General features: G+C 46.3%; 1 protein-coding gene across 1 annotated transcript in view; it reads right to left on the reverse strand.

The window, feature by feature from the left end:
• Window positions 1–16,533, reverse strand: part of LOC146789715 (Golgi reassembly-stacking protein 1-like) — a 258,173-nt gene extending 241,640 nt beyond the window's left edge. The window contains exon 1 of the mRNA XM_085632047.1: window positions 16,505–16,533. The gene's annotated coding sequence lies outside the window, so the exon portion shown is untranslated. The remainder of the gene's footprint in view (window positions 1–16,504) is intronic.
• Between the last annotated feature and the right edge of the window lie 9,873 nt (window positions 16,534–26,406).

The following is a 26,406-nucleotide window of genomic DNA, read 5'->3' on the forward strand; positions in this document are numbered from 1 at the left end:
GATGGCCGCTTCTCCGGGACTGCTGGGGCATGGACCGCCCCCTGCAGTGATGTCACCAATGCATCACTGAAGGGGCGGCCCTTGCCCCTGTGTATGTTTTTTTCTTTATTGATGCCCCCAGAGCCCGCTTCAGGAAGGCGCTGCTCTGGGGTGAGGGGGCCTGGCTCTGATGTCCGTTGGGGCTCCGGGCCCCGAATGTTGAGTTTTGTTTATTTTGTTTTTTTAAACGCGCTACAGTGGAGATGATATAGAGCCTCCTAAAATGCTGTGACGTTGCCATGGTTCAGTATATACGAAATGATAAGGTGCACTGGGAGTGAAAAGTAATGGTACCTACCTGAATGATTCGGCGCCCCCCTGGAGGCTTAAGTGTACTTTGCATTGTAGGCAATACTGACGGCCCTGACGTACTTACACAAGGTCTGCTGTTTCTCTGTAGCACCATAACAGCTTGAACAGTCAGAAATGACCGCACATGGATTCTCGGCCAACGCTGACTTTCACACCTTTCAAGTGTGCACCACCACTTACATCACGCTATGCTACATTTATTCATAACGTGGTATACTAGCACTTTTACATATTTATCTTTTTCTATATTCTTTTTTTTGTGTGCTCTTTTATTATAGGGCTTAAGTCCAAAGTTCATTTTGCACTTAAAACATTAAAGGCAATTCATGGTAGTTTCCTCTGACACACTATTTGTTGTTAATTTTCGTATATGTACTTCTCCCCCTCCCAGTACACCGTTTACCTCACTCCCTGCAGACTATTTGATGCCAATCATATGTGTATCCATTCCTTTGAAGATTGGCGTGTCTATGCACACATGCACCAGACTTCACTTCCCTGTCGAACTGCATATGTGTATGAAAGGAAAAGTACATCCAAGGAAAAGTACATCCAGGTACATTACATGCCATCCAAATCAGCATTTACTCTTTAACTCTCGGAAAACAGCAAAGCGTACTTTGCCAAAAGACTTCTTATGATTCCTATTTCCAAGAACGGCGTTTCATCGTGCTCATGTCTGTATTTGATCGGATATTCTCGGTAGTCCGGGCATCTTGGCAGTACACGTTTTCAGACTGTGTTTATGCGTTCCAAAACATGTGGTTTGGTACTTTGCAGAAAAAGTTGGCAAGGGCAGTGTTACAAATATTTTATCCACTTGTCATTGCCCACCAGCATCTCAAAGGCTTGTTTTAAATAAACGTCCTTTAAAACTGCAAGTACTACAAAGAATATGTAATCACTAGCAACCCAGTACAGTTGACAACACCGCCGCCAGGTATATATATTAGGAGTTGTGTAGTTCTACGTAGTTTTGTAAACCAATAACGCATAAGTTCTCTTTTTTCTAATGTGGTTCTCATGTATGTATGATTTTACAGCTTATGATCCCGACCTACAACAAGTTTTTGAAGAGCTATTGGTGTACATCGAGGCTCAAGGAGCTATGAACACTGTGCAAAACACTACAGTTCCTACAAGTAATTAAAAAGACCGCTGTTATTTAAACTGTCTAAGGCGCTAGGGAGCTGGCGGGGTAGGCCAGAGTTCTGACCCTGAGGGTGTATAGGAGGACTCCGCCGAAAGATGCCTAATGTTGGGTATTATGTTTCTTTACAGGGGCCCCTTCGTTATGCCAGGACGGCGGCACGGGCCAAGAGGCGGCGCAGCGTTCAAAAGAAAGCCCTTTGAAGAGGAAAGCTTCAACTTCTAAAGTGGGACCCCTGTCAAAGAAAGACCTCTACCAGGTGTGTTTGTTACAAAAGGGTGTGAAAAGTACTAGCGGTGTTACAGACTCTCAAGCAGAAGGGTACAACGGCTTGTAGCAATGCCTATATAAAAAGGGGGCTGTGTAGAACTCAGGATGGTGTTGACTGCATGTGTTTTATGTTTCCTCTAATATATATATGTATATATATATATATATTCTGTTTATATTTTAGAAGCGTCTCAGGAACATGCGGCTGATGGGGGGTCGGCGCAGTCCTTAAGGGACATAACAGTCGTCCAGAACAACAGAAGCGACGCTAAAGGCGTGAGTAGGAGTGTACGCCAGGAGAAACTCTCTACGTACTACACCCCAAACAACAGGTTGAACATTCTGCACAGGGGCGGGGTCAACACTGGCGGAGTGCTTACAAGCACAGATAACACAGGGGCGGGTCTGTGTAAAACAGCTACAAAGGGTCTGAGCCCTCTCAGGGTATTAAAAGGGAAAGGTGTCTCAATCACAGACCTCATTAAGAAGGAACATAGGCACTCTGAGAACCGTCCCAACCCTTTAAAACGTGTGAAGTCCATCAAGGTATTCACAGAACCCCAATCCGAGCCCTTAAACCTCAAGAAGACAGCCCCGGTGCTCCCAGAGGTCCAAGCCACGCTCTTAGGCTCTGAGAAGAAGAACCCGAGGACCCCTGAGCCCCAAGATAGCCCCTTAGACTTATCTTTAAAAAAGGATGCTAAGCCCCTGAATGAGGCCTATACACCCAAGAGACCCATGGCGGCGATAGATGTACCGAAGGGTGTAGAAGAGGTGGCGCCGCCGCAACCCCCTAAAACAACGCGCCTCTCAAGAAAATATCTGAAGCTGAAACCGGGGGTCCCTAAGTTGCAGATAGCCGTGGTCCTCAGCAACCCTGAGGCTGCGGTGGAGCCACCCTGCGTCCTGAAACCCCAGACATTGGCAAATCAAATAACTGTCCCTGTAGAGGTGCACGCCCCTGAGCAGACGCCAAAGCAGTTTGTAAGTGTTCAGGCCCAGCCAAGGGTCTCAACAGTGGATAATACGCATCCCCTAGAAGGTCCTTCTAGCACGGATACCTACGCACTCACGCTGATGAGGGGGTTGGTAGACAGCATAGGTAGAACCCCAGAAGAGACGTACCAAGGGTCTTTGAGCACAGAGGGTTTACAGAACACCGGTAACCAGGCACAACACCCTAACACAGACATTTCAGTGAGACCCCCGGATTACAACAACTCCTCACAATCCTCATACCCTTTGTCCCCTGGTACCCCACCGGGAGCATACGACCCTACCAGCCCCACGGCCATAACCGTGTACAGGCATGTGTCCAGCCCCGCTGCCATACCCGTGTACAGCCCTGTTTCCAGCCCCGCGCCCGCTATTGGCAGTATAGATGGTGCTGCGGAGTTGCCGCCATTTGTAAGACCGCGCAAGGTGTGCCCCCCTAAGCAGGGACAAGATGTGTCTGTAAATGCAGAAGATGTATTCAAGGCTCATGTTAAAGAGATGCAGATGGCTGTTCGAAAATTAAGGCGTCAGGGGAGCCGCGCAATCATAAGAATGGATATGGGGTTTTCCAAGCTCTGTAACAAGAGGGAGGCCCAACATCTGATCGCTGCAAGGACTGGGCTGTGTAAAAATGGGGTCATACAGATGTGTCAGACAAATGTGGCCGACATACATGGTATACAATGGTGACTAAGACAAGACCAGCCCCTAAAGACCCCCACAGCGACTCGTGCTCATAAGAGGCCTCTAAAATATAGCCGTCAGGTCCAGAGGTTAGTGACAAAGTCTGTACGCTTCTTAAAACTGCTCAAGCAGCGCCCATCTGCTGCCCACACCCCCTCAGACAAGACCCCCCTGTTTCCCCAACATCCCCTCAGACAAGACCCCGCAGTTTCCCTAAACCCCTTCAAACAAGGTACCGCAGCTTCAACAGCAACGCCTGAAACACTTAAACCAACACTTCCCCACCGACAATACATAGGGTCAGGGTCTAACATACCGAGGGTCGGCCATTTGAAGGGGGTAGGGGGGCTGGCTTTAAAACTCCAAACACCACAGCATTCAGAAGGACCTAGGGGTGGAACTGTAGCGGCGGCCTCCATGAACAAGGCGTCCAATGATACCGGCCTGCCTGTTCAGATAGGCGGGGGTTTTAGATCTAGAAAAACCTGGGCCCGTAAAAAAAAAACAAAAGTGGCTTAATAGTACAAAGCAACGACGGCTTTTAATACATAAGCTGAAGAAGGCTAGAATATGCGCTACCCGCAGGTTTACAAGGACCCCTGAGACAGATCCCACCCGACCCCCCAAAATGACACATCAGAGAACACCTCCACAAATCACACTCCTACTGATGAGGGACCTGAGCCCTTGTTTTTAGAGAGTGTTAGAAGTTACACTCGCGAAGTAGAGAGGTTTAGGGCCATAGAACACTATGAGGAGTTTAGATTTGTTAACCTACACCAAATAACATCAACCACTCATGGTGTTCTAGCTATACATCAGGCTGTGCAGGAGCTCATAGAAAGGTTGTTACACGATGGGGGGCCTAATGACTTTTTCCAACTCCGCTTCCAGGGGCAGGGTTTTGACACTCCTTTGTTCACCAGGCGGAAGACCCGAGATGTTTTTGACGCTGTGCAATTTTTAGAAAACCTCTCAAGGCTTTTACAGAGTAAGGCTGAACTAGTCGCCTATGGCACTTTTAGAGTCATAGCCCTTATTGTACGGGGGCGTGAGGGGGGAGGTGTTTCCAGACCCTTAAAGAGCATACTATACAGTAAACTAATTGGTAAGAAACAGAGGTGGCTGCTCAACTTTAGCAACGCCTCGGCCAATACATGTCTGGCGGCCAGCATCGTGGGGCTGCTGATGGATCGCAAGACCCCTGACGCTATCATCATGTCTAGAGCTGCTGAAGCCCATGAGGTTCTTGAAATACCTCCTGACCGAATGGTGGGTTTTGGCGATATAGGTCTTTTTGAGAACTATTTCGCCGTGACGGTGAAAGTTCTTTATCACAACGGTTCCTGGAAGTACTTTACAACCGGGGGACCTGTGAGAAACAAGACCGTATATGTCCTCCACGTTGAAAATCATTTTTACGGCATCTTGAACCTTAAACGTTTTCTGGGAACCAGGTATGTGTGCACCCACTGCGACCATATATACACCAATAAAGCATGTCACCAGTGTGAAATGCATTGTAAGATGTGTCAGAGGGACGGTTGTATAGAAGACGCCACCCTGAAGGTGAGGTGTGACACATGTGGGATGTTTTGTCGCTCGCAAAACTGCTTGAGCATACACGAGAAATCTTACAACTGCGTCCCTAAAAAGGACTGCACCGAGTGTGGGCGATATGTGGCAGTGGATCACAAGTGCAAAGGTATGATATGTCCCCGCTGCCACGTGTCTTACAAGGCCGGCACCAACCACCAGTGTTATATGGTTAAAGGTCCACCGCAGACCAAGGCCGAAGACTATATAGTGTTTGATATAGAGTGCACACAAGAGACGGGGGTACATCAGCCTAACTACATTTACGCACACCATCTAACCTCCGACGACAGTTGGGAGTTTGAGGGACGAACGTGTGTTGGTGATTTCCTAAGCACTTTCATTCAATCCAAATTCCAAGGATATACCATGCTCGCCCACAACTCGAAAGCTTATGACTCCTTCTTTATTCTACGCGACATGATTCGTGAAAAGATACAGGTGGAACTCATAACCCAGGGTTCTAAACTGATGCTGATGACGGTATGCCCTTTAAAAATACGGTTCATAGACACCCTGAATTTCCTACCCATGAAATTGAGCATGCTGCCAAAGGCCTTTGGGTTCCCAAGATGTAAAGGTTATTTTCCACACTTTTTAACACCTGGGCTAACCAGAATTATGTGGGACCTATGCCTCCTCCTGACAGCTACGGGGTTGAATACATGATGCCTGATGAGAAAGTGCGCTTTCTACAGTGGTACCCTGAAAAACGTGAAAAGGAGTTTCACTTTCAAACAGAGTTGAAAGCTTATTGTCAGGCTGATGTAATGATCCTCCGGCAAGCTTGTAACCTCTTCAGAGATGTTGTGGTGTCTATGAGTAAAGAAGTCACGGTCTTGAAACCTAAGACAATGCCTAAGAAAGTCAAGGCCTTGACATCCGAAACCCCTAAAATACAACAAGCGGTCGAATACATAGACCCATTTCAAAACGTCACTCTGGCATCCATGTGTATGTCCATCTACAAACACATGTTTTTAGTGCCGGAAACTATAGCTCTAGTACCGCCAGACCTCTACAACGGTAAACAGAAACGTTATTCAACCCCCTCTATCCAGTGGCTCATGCACATCTCTGAGAAGGAAGACATCCAGATTCAACATGCCTTACAGGGTGGTGAATACCGCTTGGGACCCTATTACCTGGACGGGTACTCTGTAATTAAGGGTGTGCCGACAGCCTTTGAATTCAACGGTTGTTTTTACCACGGCTGCCCCAAGTGTTACAAACCCCACGAGTATAACAAAATGCTGGGTGCCAAATTTGAACACTTATACAGACGTACTCTGACAAAGGCCCAGTATGTTGAAAATCAGGGCTTTGCTATGAGAGTTCTTTGGGAGCACGAGTGGTTAGACATGTTAAAAACTGACACAGACCTCTGCTCGTTTCTTAAGACTCATGATTTACCCACACCTTTGGAGCCACGAGATGCCTTATTTGGGGGGGCGTACAAATGCCATACAACTGTACAAGGCCGTTGGTGAGGGTGAGAAAATACACTACTATGACTTCACCAGTCTGTACCCTTTTGTGAACAAAATGAAGTTGTACCCACTGGGTCATCCCACCATCATCTATAGAGATTTTAAGCCCAAAATGGGTCATCCCACCATCATCTATAGAGATTTTAAGCCCAAAATGGGTCATCCATGACCCATTTTGGGCTTAAAATCTCTATAGATGATGGTGGGATGACCCAGTGGGTACAACTTCATTTTGTTCACAAAAGGGTACAGACTGGTGAAGTCATAGTAGTGTATTTTCTCACCCTCACCAACGGCCTTGTACAGTTGTATGGCATTTGTACGCCCCCCCAAATAAGGCATCTCGTGGCTCCAAAGGTGTGGGTAAATCATGAGTCTTAAGAAACGAGCAGAGGTCTGTGTCAGTTTTTAACATGTCTAACCACTCGTGCTCCCAAAGAACTCTCATAGCAAAGCCCTGATTTTCAACATACTGGGCCTTTGTCAGAGTACGTCTGTATAAGTGTTCAAATTTGGCACCCAGCATTTTGTTATACTCGTGGGGTTTGTAACACTTGGGGCAGCCGTGGTAAAAACAACCGTTGAATTCAAAGGCTGTCGGCACACCCTTAATTACAGAGTACCCGTCCAGGTAATAGGGTCCCAAGCGGTATTCACCACCCTGTAAGGCATGTTGAATCTGGATGTCTTCCTTCTCAGAGATGTGCATGAGCCACTGGATAGAGGGGGTTGAATAACGTTTCTGTTTACCGTTGTAGAGGTCTGGCGGTACTAGAGCTATAGTTTCCGGCACTAAAAACATGTGTTTGTAGATGGACATACACATGGATGCCAGAGTGACGTTTTGAAATGGGTCTATGTATTCGACCGCTTGTTGTATTTTAGGGGTTTCGGATGTCAAGGCCTTGACTTTCTTAGGCATTGTCTTAGGTTTCAAGACCGTGACTTCTTTAGTCATAGACACCACAACATCTCTGAAGAGGTTACAAGCTTGCCGGAGGATCATTACATCGGCCTGACAATAAGCTTTCAACTCTGTTTGAAAGTGAAACTCCTTTTCACGTTTTTCAGGGTACCACTGTAGAAAGCGCACTTTCTCATCAGGCATCATGTATTCAACCCCGTAGCTGTCAGGAGGAGGCATAGGTCCCACATAATTCTGGTTAGCCCAGGTGTTAAAAAGTGTGGAAAATAACCTTTACATCGTGGGAACCCAAAGGCCTTTGGCAGCATGCTCAATTTCATGGGTAGGAAATTCAGGGTGTCTATGAACCGTATTTTTAAAGGGCATACCGTCATCAGCATCAGTTTAGAACCCTGGGTTATGAGTTCCACCTGTATCTTTTCACGAATCATGTCGCGTAGAATAAAGAAGGAGTCATAAGCTTTCGAGTTGTGGGCGAGCATGGTATATCCTTGGAATTTGGCTTGAATGAAAGTGCTTAGGAAATCACCAACACACGTTCGTCCCTCAAACTCCCAACTGTCGTCGGAGGTTAGATGGTGTGCGTAAATGTAGTTAGGCTGATGTACCCCCGTCTCTTGTGTGCACTCTATATCAAACACTATATAGTCTTCGGTCTTGGTCTGCGGTGGACCTTTAACCATATAACACTGGTGGTTGGTGCCGGCCTTGTAAGACACGTGGCAGCGGGGACATATCATACCTCTGCACTTGTGATCCACTGCCACATATCGCCCACACTCGGTGCAGTCCTTTTTAGGGACGCAGTTGTAAGATTTCTCGTGTATGCTCAAGCAGTTTTGCGAGCGACAAAACATCCCACATGTGTCACACCTCACCTTCAGGGTGGCGTCTTCTATACAACCGTCCCTCTGACACATCTTACAATGCATTTCACACTGGTGACATGCTTTATTGGTGTATATATGGTCGCAGTGGGTGCACACATACCTGGTTCCCAGAAAACGTTTAAGGTTCAAGATGCCGTAAAAATGATTTTCAACGTGGAGGACATATACGGTCTTGTTTCTCACAGGTCCCCCGGTTGTAAAGTACTTCCAGGAACCGTTGTGATAAAGAACTTTCACCGTCACGGCGAAATAGTTCTCAAAAAGACCTATATCGCCAAAACCCACCATTCGGTCAGGAGGTATTTCAAGAACCTCATGGGCTTCAGCAGCTCTAGACATGATGATAGCGTCAGGGGTCTTGCGATCCATCAGCAGCCCCACGATGCTGGCCGCCAGACATGTATTGGCCGAGGCGTTGCTAAAGTTGAGCAGCCACCTCTGTTTCTTACCAATTAGTTTACTGTATAGTATGCTCTTTAAGGGTCTGGAAACACCTCCCCCCTCACGCCCCCGTACAATAAGGGCTATGACTCTAAAAGTGCCATAGGCGACTAGTTCAGCCTTACTCTGTAAAAGCCTTGAGAGGTTTTCTAAAAATTGCACAGCGTCAAAAACATCTCGGGTCTTCCGCCTGGTGAACAAAGGAGTGTCAAAACCCTGCCCCTGGAAGCGGAGTTGGAAAAAGTCATTAGGCCCCCCCATCGTGTAACAACCTTTCTATGAGCTCCTGCACAGCCTGATGTATAGCTAGAACACCATGAGTGGTTGATGTTATTTGGTGTAGGTTAACAAATCTAAACTCCTCATAGTGTTCTATGGCCCTAAACCTCTCTACTTCGCGAGTGTAACTTCTAACACTCTCTAAAAACAAGGGCTCAGGTCCCTCATCAGTAGGAGTGTGATTTGTGGAGGTGTTCTCTGATGTGTCATTTTGGGGGGTCGGGTGGGATCTGTCTCAGGGGTCCTTGTAAACCTGCGGGTAGCGCATATTCTAGCCTTCTTCAGCTTATGTATTAAAAGCCGTCGTTGCTTTGTACTATTAAGCCACTTTTGTTTTTTTTTTACGGGCCCAGGTTTTTCTAGATCCAAAACCCCCGCCTATCTGAACAGGTAGGCCGGTATCATTGAACGCCTTGTTCATGGAGGCCGCCGCTACAGTTCCACCCCTAGGTCCTTCTGAATTCTGTGGTGTTTGGAGTTTTAAAGCCAGCCCACCTACCCCCTTCAAATGGCTGACCCTCGGTATGTTAGACCCTGACCCTATGTATTGTCGGTGGGGAAGTGTTGGTTTAAGTGTTTCAGGCGTTGCTGTTGAAGCTGCGGTACCTTGTTTGAAGGGGTTTAGGGAAACAGCGGGGTCTTGTCTGAGGGGATGTTGGGGAAACAGGGGGGGTCTTGTCTGAGGGGGTGTGGGCAGCAGATGGGCGCTGCTTGAGCAGTTTTAAGAAGCGTACAGACTTTGTCACTAACCTCTGGACCTGACGGCTATATTTTAGAGGCCTCTTATGAGCACGAGTCGCTGTGGGGGTCTTTAGGGGCTGGTCTTGTCTTAGTCACCATTGTATACCATGTATGTCGGCCACATTTGTCTGACACATCTGTATGACCCCATTTTTACACAGCCCAGTCCTTGCAGCGATCAGATGTTGGGCTGGAAACATGGCTGTACACGGGTATGGCAGCGGGGCTGGACACATGCCTGTACACGGGTATGGCCGTGGGGCTGGTAGGGTCGTATGCTCCCGGTGGGGTAGCAGGGGACAAAGGGTATGAGGATTGTGAGGAGTTGTCATTGTAATCCGGGGGCCTCACTGAAATGTCTGTGTTAGGGTGTTGGTTACCGGTGTTCTGTAAACCCTCTGTGCTCAAAGACCCTTGGTACGTCTCTTCTGGGGTTCTACCTATGCTGTCTACCAACCCCCTCATCAGCGTGAGTGCGTAGGTATCCGTGCTAGAAGGACCTTCTAGGGGATGCGTATTATCCACTGTTGAGACCCTTGGCTGGGCCTGAACACTTACAAACTGCTTTGGCGTCTGCTCAGGGGCGTGCACCTCTACAGGGACAGTTATTTGATTTGCCAATGTCTGGGGTTTCAGGACGCAGGGTGGCTCCACCGCAGCCTCAGGGTTGCTGAGGACCACGGCTATCTGCAACTTAGGGACCCCCGGTTTCAGCTTCAGATATTTTCTTGAGAGGCGCGTTGTTTTAGGGGGTTGCGGCGGCGCCACCTCTTCTACACCCTCCGGTACATCTATCGCCGCCATGGGTCTCTTGGGTGTATAGGCCTCATTCAGGGGCTTAGCATCCTTTTTTAAAGATAAGTCTAAGGGGCTATCTTGGGGCTCAGGGGTCCTCGGGTTCTTCTTCTCAGAGCCTAAGAGCGTGGCTTGGACCTCTGGGAGCACCGGCGCTGTCTTCTTGAGGTTTAAGGGCTTGGATTGGGGTTCTGTGAATACCTTGATGGACTTCACACGTTTTAAAGGGTTGGGACGGTTCTCAGAGTGCCTATGTTCCTTCTTAATGAGGTCTGCGATTGAGACACCTTTCCCTTTTAATACCCTGAGAGGGCTCAGACCCTTTGTAGCTGTTTTACACAGACCCGCCCCTGTGTTATCTGTGCTTGTAAGCACTCCTCCAGTGTTGACCCCGCCCCTGTGCAGCATGTTCAACCTGTTTGGGGTGTAGTACGTAGAGAGTTTCTCCTGGCGTACACTCCTACTCATGCCTTTTGCGTCGCTTCTGTTGATCTGGACGACTGTTATGTCATGTCCCTTAAGGGCTGCGCCGACCCCCCATCAGCCGCATGTTTCTGAGACGCTTCTAAAATATAAACAGAATATATATATATATATATATATATATATATATATATATATATATATATATATATATATATATATATATATATATATATATATATATTAGAGGAAACATAAAACACATGCAGTCAACACCATCCTGAGTTCTACACAGCCCCCTTTTTATATAGGCATTGCTACAAGCCGTTGTACCCTTCTGCTTGAGAGTCTGTAACACCGCTAGTACTTTTCACACCCTTTTGTAACAAACACACCTGGTAGAGGTCTTTTTGTAGCTCCTTTCTTTGACAGGGGTCCCACTTTAGAAGTTGAAGCTTTCCTCTTCAAAGGGCTTTCTTTTGAACGCTGCGCCGCCTCTTGGCCCGTGCCGCCGTCCTGGCATAACGTAGGGGCCCCTGTAAAGAAACATAATACCCAACATTAGACATCTTTCGGCGGAGTCCTCCTATACACCCTCAGGGTCAGAACTCTGGCCTACCCCGCCAGCTCCCTAGCGCCTTAGACAGTTTAAATAACAACGGTCTTTTTAATTACTTGTAGGAACTGTAGTGTTTTGCACAGTGTTCATAGCTCCTTGAGCCTCGATGTACACCAATAGCTCTTCAAAAACTTGTTGTAGGTCGGGATCATAAGCTGTAAAATCATACATACATGAGAACCACATTAGAAAAAAGAGAACTTATGCGTTATTGGTTTACAAAACTACGTAGAACTACACAACTCCTAATATATATACCTGGCGGCGGTGTCGTCAACTGTACTGGGTTGCTAGTTATTACAGCGGTGTCCAGCGCCAGGGGTACACATGTAACTGCTGCATTTGCAGGGTCTTGCATCTGTATTAAACATTAAATAAAAGCACCGGATTTAAAACACCTTTCATAAACAAAGCATTACAATTTCAATCAATTCTAGTAGGCATTTTAAAAACTGTTAAGAAGGGCACACACACACACACCCACCCACACAATCACACACCCACACCCACACACCATATTCTTTGTAGTACTTGCAGTTTTAAAGGACGTTTATTTAAAACAAGCCTTTAAGATGCTGGTGTGTAATGACAAGTGGATAAAATATTTGTAACACTGCCCTTGCCAACTTTTTCTGCAAAGTACCAAACCACATGTTTTGGAACGCATAAACACAGTCTGAAAACGTGTACTGCCAAGATGCCCGGACTACCGAGAATATCCGATCAAATACAGACATGAGCACGATGAAACGCCGTTCTTGGAAATAGGAATCATAAGAAGTCTTTTGGCAAAGTACGCTTTGCTGTTTTCCGAGAGTTAAAGAGTAAATGCTGATTTGGATGGCATGTAATGTACCTGGATGTACTTTTCCTTTCATCCACATATGCAGTTCAACAGAGCTCTCTGTTCTTTTCTGACAGCCTAACAGGCCTTGTAGTAAGTAGTCAAGTGATGGGAAGTGAAGTCTGGTGCATGTGTGCATAGACACGCCAATCTTCAAAGGAATGGATACACATATGATTGGCATCAAATAGTCTGCAGGGAGTGAGGTAAACGGTGTACTGGGAGGGGGAGAAGTACATATACGAAAAATAACAACAAATAGTGTGTCAGAGGAAACTACCATGAATTGCCTTTAATGTTTTAAGTGCAAAATGAACTTTGGACTTAAGTCCTATAATAAAAGTGCACACAAAAAAAAGAATATAGAAAAAGATAAATATGTAAAAGTGCTAGTATACCACGTTATGAATAAATGTAGCATAGCGTGATGTTAAGTGGTGGTGCACACTTGAAAGGTGTGAAAGTCAGCGTTGGCCGAGAATCCATGTGCGGTCATTTCTGACTGTTCAAGCTGTTATGGTGCTACAGAGAAACAGCAGACCTTGTTTAAATGCGTCAGGGCCGTCCGTATTGCCCTGGTAGTGCCTACAATGCAAAGGACACTTAAGCCTCCAGGGGGGCGCCGAATCATTCAGGTAGGTACCATTACTTTTCACTCCCAGTGCACCTTATCATTTCGTGTATACTGAACCATGGCAACGTCACAGCATTTTAGGAGGCTCTCTACCATCTCCACTGTAGCGCGTTTAAAAAAACAAAATAAACAAAACTCAACATTCGGGGCCCGCGCAACGGACATCAAAGCCAGGCCCCCTCACCCCAGAGCAGCGCCTTCCTCAAGCGGGCTCTGGGGGCATCAATAAAGAAAAAAACATACACAGGGGCTACTGGGGCAAGGGCCGCCCCTTCAGTGATGCATTGGTGACATCACTGCAGGGGGCGGTCCATGCCCCAGCAGTCCCGGAGAAGCGGCCATAAGCCATGCTGTCGCTGCTCATGGGGATCCACGTGGGGGCCGTTTGAAAATACCCCAGGACCCAGCCCAGCCCCCAAGGACACCATCACCAGGCCCCCTCATGCCAGAGCAGCGCTGTCCTCAAGCGGGCTCGGGTTATTTTTTTTTAAACAAAAAGCGGCAAACACCGCATGCTGGGGCACGGAGCCCACCAGGACCCGCCGCGCCCTGCCCCCACACCCCGAGCAGCGCCCTGGAGAAGTGGGCTCGGGCAACTTTTTTTTTTTTAAAAAGAAAGACCAGAGGCGTCATTCGGGGCCCGGAGCCCACCCGGCCCCGCAGCACCAGGCGCACACACCCCGAGCAGCGCCCTGGAGCAGCGGGCTCGGGTTATTTTTTTTTTTTTAAAAAAGCGGCACTATGGCCCCAGAGGCCCCGGACACCGGGGCCCCTACACCCCTTACCCTACCCATGATCAGAGCCACCAACTCCAACAACGATAGGTCTCTTTGGGGTGTTTTTAAAAACGAGGCAATCAAGGACCCTGAGCCACCCAGGAACCATGGAGCCCTCCAACTCAACCCCCTACAGGGTCTCCTGCACGGCTACAGACCCCTACTTCTACCCCTCAAAACAGCGGCTTGGTGAGTACTAAAAAAAAGGCTTTATTTATTTTGACCTGTATGAACTGTACATTACATGTTTGCGCCCAACCACACTTAAAGCAGCAGTAGCCTCTAACATTTTATTGCCATTAAATGTATAACAGCTTGTTTAAATGTTTCTAGGCTCTGTAAAATATACATTACCCTCTACAGGTACCCTCCTAAGGCCTACAACCTTATGCCCCTTAAATACAAACCCTGTAAACTCTACCCTACACCCAGCCCCATTAACATTAAATACCTACAAACACACAGCTTTAAACTCTGCGCCTCAACAAAACCTTTATTCACTTTAAACACATTTACATTGCATTTCACGTCTTGTAAAAAACTTCAGTGTCACCATTAAACACAACACATAGACAAAGATTAACAGTTTACAATCCTGCCTACATAGTACTATTTAGCATTTTTTTTAAAGTACACCTTTTTTTTTTTAAACCTGCATATACACCCTAATACATAATTTGCGTCATCCTTTATTTACCTCATTTACATGTTGACAGGCGGCTTCAATCTGGGAGAAGTTGCTCAGCTCCATTCTTGCCTTAAGTTTCACGGGTTGGCTCTGTACCTCCAAGACAATCCAGGCCAGTCACACCCAAGCGTTTTGAATAGGTGCTGGGGCAAAAAATCCACAAGGTGTAGCAAAGCAATCCAGGCCAGTCACTCCCTAAGGTTTTTGAAGGGTTGTTAGTGCAGAAATCCACAAGGTGCAGCAGAACAGTCCACGCCAGTCGCTCCTCAAGGGGTTTTAGGCTAATTAGAAGCCCCCCCCACACCCTTTATGACTTGAGGGGTGTTTAGAACAATGTCCTGGAGGTCTTTTGGATGGGAACCTTTTTTTCTATCTTTCTGTCAAATTTAAGGCCAGCAGTTTCCTGCCAGAGATGTCAAATTTCCAACCAGCCTTGTCAATTTGGGACTAGCCTGTCAAAATTGGGACCAGGGGCTTTGGGTTTGTGTGAATTACATCCTAGCAGCTGACACCCTGTTTCAGCTTCTCATGGGAAGCTTTGGCTCTACAGGGAACCTGTCTTTTTCGCATCTCAAAGCTCCTTGGTGGCTGGGGTTTATATTTTATAATGGGCTTGTATTAGCATATTTTGGGAAAACTGCCAGAGGAAGGATTTTGAGGACCCTTTACCACTTTGACACCTACATGCCATAGCCTTCCTCCCAGGCCCTGGGCTGGGGAGACTCAGGACTGCCCCCGCAGCTGTTCCCCCTGCAGCTGTCTGCAAACCCCCAGCCATGTCCATTTTTGCTGTCAGGCCTGTCACATTTAAGGCCAGCAGTTTAAGACTAGACCTGTCAAATTTAAGACTAGAACTGTCAAATTTAAGACCAGCGTTTGCGACCAGACCTGTCACTTTTGCGGCCAGGATAGTTTGATGGAAGCTATACCCTCTTACTACTTATATTCAACTATTACAATGTTTAAAAGAATTGTAAGACTTGGAGCAATTGATAACTAACTAAAATCGGAACAAGACTCTTAAACATCTTTCACTACTGGAAGCGAGATTGGCAGCTTAAAAAAAGACAACCAAATCTGCATGTAGAAGGAATATTTACAAGCTACTGGCACAATGGCGAAGAGTGGAGGCAGGTAAGTAAGGAGGTAAGAATAATATATACTTTTTCTTAGCATGCTACTATAGTTTTAAAAGGGTTGATACATATTGCTATATTTGCAAGACAGGATGCTGGATACTGCACAATTACGTGTTTATATAAGTCAACTCTTTACCACCAAGTAACAGCCAAAACATTACATGATGGCTGAAGAGTATGTATTTGTTTGATTTGGAAATAAGAGAACAGCCACTTTGAAAGCAATGATCTTCTGTGATTTAGTCTAAGCCTTTCACTAATGCCACATGAATAAAAATGCTCAACACGCAGCCCTAAAGTCACAGCATTCTCCAACCTTTGGCCTCAACTTTTGGGTTACAAGCTCTTGCATGCGGGGATTAGTTGTTTCATAGCTTACTCCTTTTTTTAATCAAGAAAGTAGGAAGTAAAAAGGTTTGCTGTGCAGTCTTAAGCGTGATTACCTAATCTATAAGGCAATACAGACCAAACTGTGACTAAAGGAGCAGACTTGTGTAGCTCTTATCACCTGAAAATTAGAAAACAGAAGGTAACAGATGAATGAGCCTGGTATAAATTTCAGCACACCATAGTTAAAATCTGCAACTAACCAACCGGCATAACTGCAAAACATCCCACACTTTGGTGCACTATTCACCAGAATTCCAATTCCAATAACGCAAAACAATCTCCAGGAGAAATCCAGAACAGGATTCTCATACAAAGCATTGTAAAACTTACTAAGACACGCTTCATGCACATGCGTCAATTCCAAATGACCATCTTCTACTCACCAGTCTTGCATGACCTATTGAGATGATAAAATCAAGTCAAGTCAAGTCAAAGAATCTTTATTCGGTGATTAAAAAACACCATAAAAGCACACTCATATTTACATGTTAAAAAGTCATTAAACATTTCAGGGTTCTTTGTACAGTGAATTAACAAAACATAAATACAACAATATAGCCATATTTAACACTTAAAAGTTAAAGTAAAAACATTTCAGTCTTCTCCTCTAGTAAGCCTTAAACGAAGTGCTACCTTGATAAAGTTCATAATACTACACAGTGTTTGGGGTTCCTCAGCTTTCTGTAAGAATACAAGTGCCTCCCTAGCGTGGACCAAATTAGCATTTTTCAAAATATTTACAAGGTATCTGCGTCTGGGCATTGAGTAAAAGTGGCAGAGTAGAACAAAATGAAGGGAGTCTTGCGGAGACCTGTTGTCGCAGCCGCAGGGCCCCTTCTGTTCTATTGATGTAGCAAACCCCGCTGGTGATGCCAACATAAATGGGAGAAGGTTCAATCTGAAACGGCACATCAGGAACCTATCCTGTGCATTGTACATGAGGAACAAGTATGGCTCCATACCTTCCACGCTCTTCACTAGGTGATGGGCCCTCACTGTCTTTTTACACCCTTCAGCCTCATCTCTGCGTAGGTTTTTCCGCTCTAGAAAAATTCTCCCTACATGCAGTTTATTCTGGGCTACAATAGTTACAGGATGAGTAAAGAGGTTCCCAAAGCATAGCTCCTCCAGGGTATTCTTCACATAAAGGAGCCAGGGGATGCGCATACACTTGTCCCTTTTTAGGCAGTCCAATAAGATTTCTCTACTAAGTGTCGCATCAGGATTATACCAGATTTTTAACCAAGCGATAATAGGCCTCAATTTTATCAAATCTTCTATATATGGTCTCCCTAGCTCCCTATGGGCAATCAAACCAGCAGTACTTTGTGGTACCCTCAAGAGTGATTTCAGATATTTATTTTCTTCACGTTGGATACTAGTGGTATTGACAAAGCCCCATACTTCTGCCCCGTAAATTACCTTGGAGCATGATACTGAGCTGTACAGATTTATCACCTGTTCCGGGGACCATCTTCCTAGCCTCCTGCCATAGCTAGCAATTGCCCCGTTAGATGCAATCATTTTACCACAACGTTCCTCCACCAGGGTATCAAACCGCAGGGCACCATCGAATGTTACACCAAGGTATGGAAACGTTTTGACCTCTTCCACAATGTGGCTCCCTATTTTGTATGTAAATTTAGAGGTGGTTTTTTTCCCCGCCAGGAGCACATAGGATTTACTCAGATTTACAGAAAGGTCCAAGGCACTCATGAACCTAACAAAACCATCAATCAGGATTTGTAGGCTCCTTGGTGTCCGTGCGATCAGTACCGCGTCATCTGCATAAAGCAGAACAGGAATATGACGCGACCCAACCCTTGGGCAATCTGCCTTCAGACCCAACAGAAACTGCTCCAAATTATTAATATAAAGGGAAAACAAAAAAGGAGCAAGAATGCAGCCTTGTCGGACTCCACTCTTACAGGGAAAAGAACTAGTCAGCCCCCCCTCCCTATTAAAGCGGACTTTGGCGGTGGTGTCACTGTGCAGTTCCCTCAATATATTAATTAGACCACTCTCTATCCCCATACTAAGCATCATGCCCCACAATTTTTCCCTATTGACGTGATCGAATGCTGCTGCCAGATCCATGAAACCCATGTAAATGGATTCATCACTAGCCATGGTATACTTGGCAGTCAGCAAATAAAGGTTCAGGCACTGGTCACTAGTGGACCTCCCTGCCCTAAATCCGTATTGAGTGTCCGAGAAGATGTTTTTTTCCTCGGTCCACTCGGACAGTCTATTAAGAATTGCCCTCCCCAAAAGTTTTGCTGACACATCAATCAGGGAGATCGGGCGGTAGCACTTTGGGTCATCCCTGTTGCCCTTTTTGAAAATCGGCACAATTACTGCCGTGGACCAAGACGGGGGCAGGCCACAGATGATAGCAGTATTAATAACCCTTGTCATTAGGGGAGCCCAGAGTTCGATGTTACTCAAAAACAGATCAGGGGGGATTCCATCAGGCCCCGGAGCTTTATTTTTGGTCAGGCCCTCAATCCCTGCAATGATCTCCTTAATGGAGAATTCTACCAGTGGAGCCTCAGTTGGAATGGCCGGTAGGTCTACAATAGAACCAGGCTCATGATTGTACAGGCCCCTATAGTGGTTGACCCACTGCTCTGGGAGAATATTGGCCCCTATATCCGGGGTATCTTTTTCCTGGAAAGTTGGGTTATTAATTATTTTCCAAAAGCCTGCTAGGTCCTTTCTTTCCCCCGCTTCTCGTAAATCTGCCCATGCTTCCGCCTGCAAGGCAAGTTTCCTCCTCTTAATTTCCTTTTTATAAATTTCTCTGCACACCTTAACTTTGTGGGGGACCCTTGGTTTAGTTTTAAGGCAGCTTTTCAGCTCCCTCAAAGCTTTAGAGCAGTCTTTGTCGAACCATCGGGGGTTCCCGTGGTTCTTAAATGGGACACTAGTCTTTAGCAAACCATCGATCAGATTAGCGATCTGGTCGAAGGCTTCCATTATCCTCGGTCCGCGGACTTCTGTGTCCAAACAATCATTAATAGCAAGTATGCCTGCGTCCACCAGGCCCTTGTAGAACTTTTCCCCGTCTATTTTAGCCCATTTTAGTCTCCTGCCTTGGTCTGTTGCTCTCTCAGTGAAGGTGCGTTGAACTCTAATACTTAGACCCACCATATACTGCAGCTCCAAAACAAGAGGGTTATGGTCACTAAAGCCACTCCATTCGATCCCTACACTAGTTGTCTTATTAATTAAGGACCTTGAGACCAGAATGTAATCTATGAAGGAAGAGCATCCTCTACCCTTAAATGTGGGGGGGAGTGTGCCATCCTCCTGCATCCCTACCATATTAATGGTGTGTTCAAGGTCATATTTAAACCGTAACATTCTGAAAGCTGAGCCCAACGGCGTATGAGAGAAATGCGGTCCCTTCTCCATAGGGCATCGGGACCAATCTGTGCTTATTTGGACCAGTACCGGGCACAAGTGGCAATTATAATCTCCCATAACCACCAACCCATGTGGCTGCCCATTTTTTTGGCCTGTTATGACCTGGCCCAACCTATTATCTAATTCAGTAACAAGAGAGATGTTAGATCCCGCTATCTCGTTGTTATAAAGGTTTACTGCAACAAATCTAAGACCTTTCCCAGTGAACCTGACTGCCTGAATCCTGTGGGAATTCCAATCAAGGCAAGTGTAACTTCCCGGAAGGCTCAGATCTATATAAATAGCTAAACCTCCCATGGCTCTCCCTGATCTTGATTTTTGAGCAGGAACAAAAAAACACTTATACCCTTGCAGGTGGAAATTATTCTCCTGGGCCCAGGTCTCCTGCAGACAAATTACATGGAATTTTCTGATATAGTCAAGCCACTCTTTGTTATTAAATTTCCCAGCCAGGCCAGCTATATTCCATGAGATGATTTTTAGTGCCTCACCCCCCTGGACCCCTCCTCCCTGTGACCCACCAGGTGATTCTCGCACTTGTTTTCCCAATTCCGGTCCCTGTGCGTCACCTATACATGCAATATCTACAACCCTGGGTTCATCCAGCACATAACTCCGGGCGCAACTTGATGACTTTTGTTTTGCCTCGGGGCTGTGCTTCTCCCACTCAGCATTTGGAACCCCTCTACCCCCTATACCCCATATACCATTATCTCTTTGTCAATCTACCCCCTCAAGACCATCCAGGCAGTGGAACCGATTGAATGTATGGAAGGGTAGCTCTGGGCGGCTAAATAATGGCCTGGGATTGAACTCGTGATGAACACCCCTTCGACCCACCCTTTCCCAGTTGTCATATGAACGGGTCACGTGTACAGGGGCTGGGGTGGGGGTAAAGAAGAAAGACACATGAAGTGTTTGAATTGTTGTTACCTGTGATCTATTCTTTCCCTGGCATATGTGAGCAACTGTTCCAGCATCCCTGAAGCTCACCAATATGCAATCCCCTATGATGGATTTGCGTGTTCTCCCTATCCAAGGCACCCTTCTGACCATTATGATCTCATTGCTTAAGTGTACGGGTAAGGGTCTATTCAAATTTAGCCACTTAATCACCCTACTTTTCAGAGCACAGAAATCCTCGGCTTCACCTGCCTCTAGTGGTGGGACGCCCGCCATGACTACTGTAAAGTCATTCGCCTCTGGTGGTAAATTGGGTCTACGTGGCCTGGGGGGAAGCTTCATTAGTGGAGTCGGTGCAACACTATCTGGGGGCTGTACCGGGGGAACAGCATTTGCAGGGGGTATAGGTCCTATGGGGTTAGGTGGCTTATTTGGGGCAGGGTTATTCCTCTGGGTTTGTTGAGATGATAAAATCAAAGAAAGGTTCGAGGCCTCCACGTTGAGCTGGGGAGTTCTCTTGCACCTGTAAGATTAACAATCATTGGTAAATGCATCAGGTTTCATCTCTGATGTTGCAAGTTGTAGCTTGCAGAGAAGTTGTACAATACAAATTACAGAGAGTTTGTTAAAGTGTTATGACTGGTTTATGTACAAACAGGCAAGACCGGACTGCTGCCTCTGCACCAGGGACCACTACTGAGTGGCAACCACAATCCCCAGAGTGCCTTGCGGCCGGCGTGCCGCCAACGACGCTGCCCACATGCACCAGGAGGCGCATTTAATGCCCGGAGGCCTCATGCAGAACAGGAGACCGGACTGCTGTCTTTGCACCCGGGAACACCACTGAGGGGGAACCACAATCCCCAGAGTGCCTTGCAGCCGGCGAGCCGCCAACGACGCTGCCCACAAGCGCAAGGAGGTGCATTTAATTCCCAAAGGACTCCTGCAGGGTGGGACGCGCACGGGCATTCCCGCGCCAAGGGCGGGCCCGTCATTGTCAGGAAGAGGCAGGGCACCCCCCCCTTGATTTTGATTTTCTGCTAAAAACTGCAGTTAATACCTTGCTGGGTTATTCCCCTGTTATACTGCCTGTTCCATGTTGAACCCTGTGCAGTCACTCGCTACTACCTGGTCGTATTGCAGTGGACAAAAAGGAACAAAGTGGGGAGTAGAGAGGTACCACTCGCACGAGTGGTGGAGGTGGATACTTCCTCCCAGTCATACGCTCATAAACATAGGGATCCACCCGTGGGTACAGTATGTCAAGAAACTCCAGCAGAAAAAATATGTATCCCACGGTCGTGGAGAATACACATCAGTTGTTTAAATACCCCTCACACACCAAAAGGGCCCTTGGTGTCATGCTTCATCATAGGGGTCTTCCCGCCCCTCTACGGGACGGGGCGTGCTACGACCTACGTCTGCATGGGAGCACTGTTATTACTGAGACGACTATGTGTGATGCGAGGGTGTGAGAGGAAGGGTCAGGAGTGGATGGAAACGTGAATTAAAAAATACCTGGCTCTTTGGTCAAAAGAAGTTTATTATACCGTTTGAGCTGGTATTAGTAAAAAGGTGAGGGGGAGGAGGGAGTGTGCCTCAATGAGCTGTGCCTCCTGGTGGTGCCGACATGTTTCGAAGCTTCCCCATGCTTCTTCTTCAGGACCTTAAGGATCCCTTCCTAAAACTCACTGTGATGTGTAAAAATAAAAAATAAAGAATGAATAAATGAAATAGGAAGTAAATAACCTCCAAAGGTTAGTAATGCCTAGATAGGTCTTACATGGTCCATTGACCTAGAAAAACAAACATAAAAGGGGAGATAAAAGACATATTTCACGTAGGTAGATGATCAATCCATCGTGTGCAAATAGTGATCTGAAAAAGAAGTGATATAATAATCTCCTCTTAACGCTATCCATAACGTTATCACGTGGTCTGTGGTGAAGATACTGTGTGTGACAAATGGACATCAACATTAGACAGAACATATATGTTACATAAAACACACACTCTATTCAGAAAGGAACTGAGTTCCTATGATCCTAAAATACCCAAAAACAATGGTTATCCATGCTAGTGGGAACATGTCAAAAAAACAACATACTGGCTGTAAAGAGAGTAAATAACCTCATGAGCTCGTGGACCGAGTGGTGGAAGTGCCAAATCGGCTATCTATATGGTAGGAAAAAAGGGAGAAAGAATATTTCCAATCGGTCACGAGAGTGACGTTGAAATGGTCCGAGGTAGGCAATCCCTACAGGTGCCGGCTGTGCCGTACTTACAACTCCCTGGAACAATGTCCTGCCAAATAAACCACCCCGGTCGGCTCCGTCGATCATACTGAGCGGGAGGGAGCGGGTTTAAATACTCACTTCGATCATGGTAAGCGCGCGAAAGTCGGTGATTACACCATTGCGCGTTGACCCGCTAGCTCTGTGTACGAAGACCCGGAAACGGAAGTAGGCCGGTCGGGTCAAAGTGCAAGTGCACCGGGACACAGATCGTATTGTTAAATACCAGGGACAAAATTTCTAAGGCGTCTGATAAAATTGCCTGCGCGCAATAAAGCAGAACAAATACCCAGAAAGTGGCATCTAAATAAATGGATAACGCCGAAGGAAATTCGAATTGCATATACGCATGTTCAAATCAACTGGGTATAAGCATAATCTGAAGCTATAAGGTAAAACAATGTACGCTCAAGGGTGTTATTTGGAGAAATAGCCCCACCCGATGTTGTCGGTGGCCATGAACATCAGCCTTAGTTTATAGGGAACCAGGATTGGGCACAGTGACACCTAGAGTTGAATACTGATACATACAACACGGGAGCGGATCATAAGACAGGCACAACTCTCCAGGACAGGGGAAAGAAAGGAGAAGGCTGCATAGATCAGGAAATCATTGCTGATACGTGCAGAGTTGGTAGTCTGAAAATCACAAATGGAATTGATTCCATAGTATTTCGTCATTTAGTCCACAGATGTGGGTCCCAAGACGGAAAACCCAACGCTGTTCTTTTTCAAGGAGGCCATGTTCACCGCCCAGTTGCTCAATCACTGTCCACTGCAAATCGTCACTGCCATGTCCACTGGATATGTAGTGGCTGGACATCTTAGTAGTACTTCTCCCACATCTGACATTGCTGCGATGTTCACCTACACATATCTTGATTGGTCTGGTGGTCATCCCCACATATTCAAGACCACATGGGCAGGTGATTAGATAGACCACATTTTTGCTATTACAATTAGTAAAGCTTCTCTGGTCCCACTCATCACCATTCCGGAATTTAATGTGTTTGCTTTTTTTCGTGAGGTAACATGTGCTACAGTTACCACATGGGTGATGTCCCTGTACTGGTGGTAGTAAACCTTCAATTATAGGCCGGGGTGTGCTCCTGGGTCTGGTATGGACAAGCATGTCTCTGAGGTTCCTACCTCTTTTGTGTGCAAACATCGGTTTAGTGATATTCAAACCGCAACTATTGAGAAGTCGCCAGTGTCTGTTCACTATCTTCGTGATTTTGTTGGAATGTGTGTTATAAGTGGTTACACAGATAGGTCTCTCTTCAGCCTGAGTGACCACTTTGTCTTCCAATAGGGCTTCTCTGTTGTTATTCCTTGCTCTCTTGAGGGCTTTGTCAATGATTTTATCGGGGTAATTCCGTTTAATCAGTTTTTGGCGTAGTTCAGATGCTTGTTTCTTGAACTCAATGGTTTCAGTACAATTTCTCCGTAAACGGAGGAATTGGCCATACGGTAGGTTCTCCCTCAAGTGACGGGGGCGGAAGCTATCGAACAGGAGTAAGCAGTTTTTTGCCGTTGCTTTGAAGTGTGTGGTGGTTTTCAGTCTGCCCTGTTCCGGATAGATATTAAGGTCCAGGAAAACCAAATTGTCAACTGAAACTGTATGTGTGAATTTCAGAAATGCATTTTGTTGGTTAAGCCACAGCATAAAGGCCTCAGTTGAGTCTGCGTCACCTTCCCATATGACCAGAACATCGTCTATGTATCTTTTCCAGACTTTGATGTGTGAGAGGAAGTTGTTTGTGGTGTGCAAAATTCTGTTGGCCTCTAGATGGTGTACATAGAGGCCTGCCAGGCTCGGAGCGAAGGTACTCCCCATGCTGGTACCGTGTCGTTGTTCATATATGTCTTTAGCATACATGAAGAAGTTTCGGGTGAGTGCCAAAGATACACATTCTATCACTAGATTGCGTGGTGTCTGATATTCCCAAGGTTCGGAAAACAATACTTCCTCTATAATGAGCAGCGTTTCGTCATGCGGGAGGCTAGTGTAAAGACTCTCCACATCAAGTCCCATGAGGAGATTCTTGGTAGGGTCAAAATCAATATCCTGCAGCACTTGCAAGACATTCTTGGTGTCTCGTAAATAGGTGCTGGTGGCTTGAACCAAGGAGCGAAGAAAGGCATCCGCGAACCTGGACAGTGGTTCCAAAATGGAATTGACCCCGGAAACAATGGGTCTACCAGGGGGGGACCCCAGGTTTTTATGGATCTTAGGTATAGTATAAAAATAAGGGATCCTGGGGCTTCTATTGACCAGAAATTCAGCCTCTTTCTTAGAGATCCAATCATTAGCTAGTGCTTCTTCCACCATAGTGACGATTCTGATCCTGATTGATTCAGTTGGATCTTCCTGTAGGATACCATAGTTCCTACGATCATCTAGGAGTTTCCTACATTCGTTGTCATAATTGTCTGTTTGTAACACAATCGCTCCCCCCTTGTCTGCGGGTTTGATTGTGATACCCTGGTTCATAGATAATTGGCGTATTGCCTCCTTTTCCTCCCTTGACGTATTCTGAAAGGTGTTATCGTTCACTGTTGAGATATCCTGTATTTCTCCCATCACGGCTTTCTCAAAGGCAAGGATTTCCACAGGAAGTGTGGAGTCAGGGGGTACAAAGGTAGATTTATTGCGAAGTCCTGTGTCCTTTCTATTCACCTCTGTGGTGGGTTGGTTACTGAAGAACACTTTCAATTTCAGTTTGCGAATGAACTCAGTAATTTCAGTGAGAATCTTAAATTTGTCAAACCGGTTTGTGGGTACAAAGCCTAGTCCTCTCTCAAGGACCTTGCTCTGTATCGGTGTAAGGGTCAAGTCGGTAAGATTTACCACTAGGTTTACTTCCGACTCGTTGATGGTTGGGGGGCATGTTGTTGGTCATGCTCCTGGTTGACACTCGAGGGGTCTCGGTCTCTGGTGTGGACCAATGGACGTTGTATCCACCTCTGTTCCGACCCCTTTGTGGTCCCTGGCGTGCCCCTAAAAAAGGTGGTGGGGTTTGGTAGTTGTAATCAAATTCTTGTGGAGGTGGTATCCACTGTGGAAAAGGTCCCCCCATCATGGGTGGACCATATGTATAGGGGGGGATACGCGGGAGGTCCTTGGTAGCCATTCCATCTACCACCCTTTGGGTAAAAAGGACGCTGATTGTGATTGTCCCTCCCTCTGTTGTACCGTTTGCCACTGCCTCTGCTAGAATTCGAGTTATCCGAGCCAGTATCGGAGGAGTCTCCATCATAGTTCTGATCTTGATTCTTGGGGACATAGTCATCTCGTGTGTAGGGGTACACTCGTTCATGACTGAATCGTGCCGTGTCCTTCTTAAGTTTGTTATACTTGCTTTGTTTTAATGTCATTTCAAACTCAGTTATTTCCTGGTTGAGTTCCTACAGGCGTTTGAGGACACTCGGGGATATATAGGCCTTAAGACTAACTTCTAGGTTCAGAATATCGATCTTTAGTTCTTGTGTAAGTCTGGTGGCTGTTTTTATAATCAGGATTAACCAGTCCCGAGTGCAATGCCATGAAATCAATGACCAGTCGCGTTTGAAAGTCTTATCCTGTTGAAAAATATAGGGTTCGTTACGGACTATCAGGCCCTGGGGGGCCGTATTGGCCCGTAGATACTCAGTCATTA

This window comes from Triturus cristatus, chromosome 10, assembly GCF_964204655.1.
Source record: "Triturus cristatus chromosome 10, aTriCri1.1, whole genome shotgun sequence".
NCBI classification, from domain to species: Eukaryota; Metazoa; Chordata; class Amphibia; order Caudata; family Salamandridae; genus Triturus; species Triturus cristatus.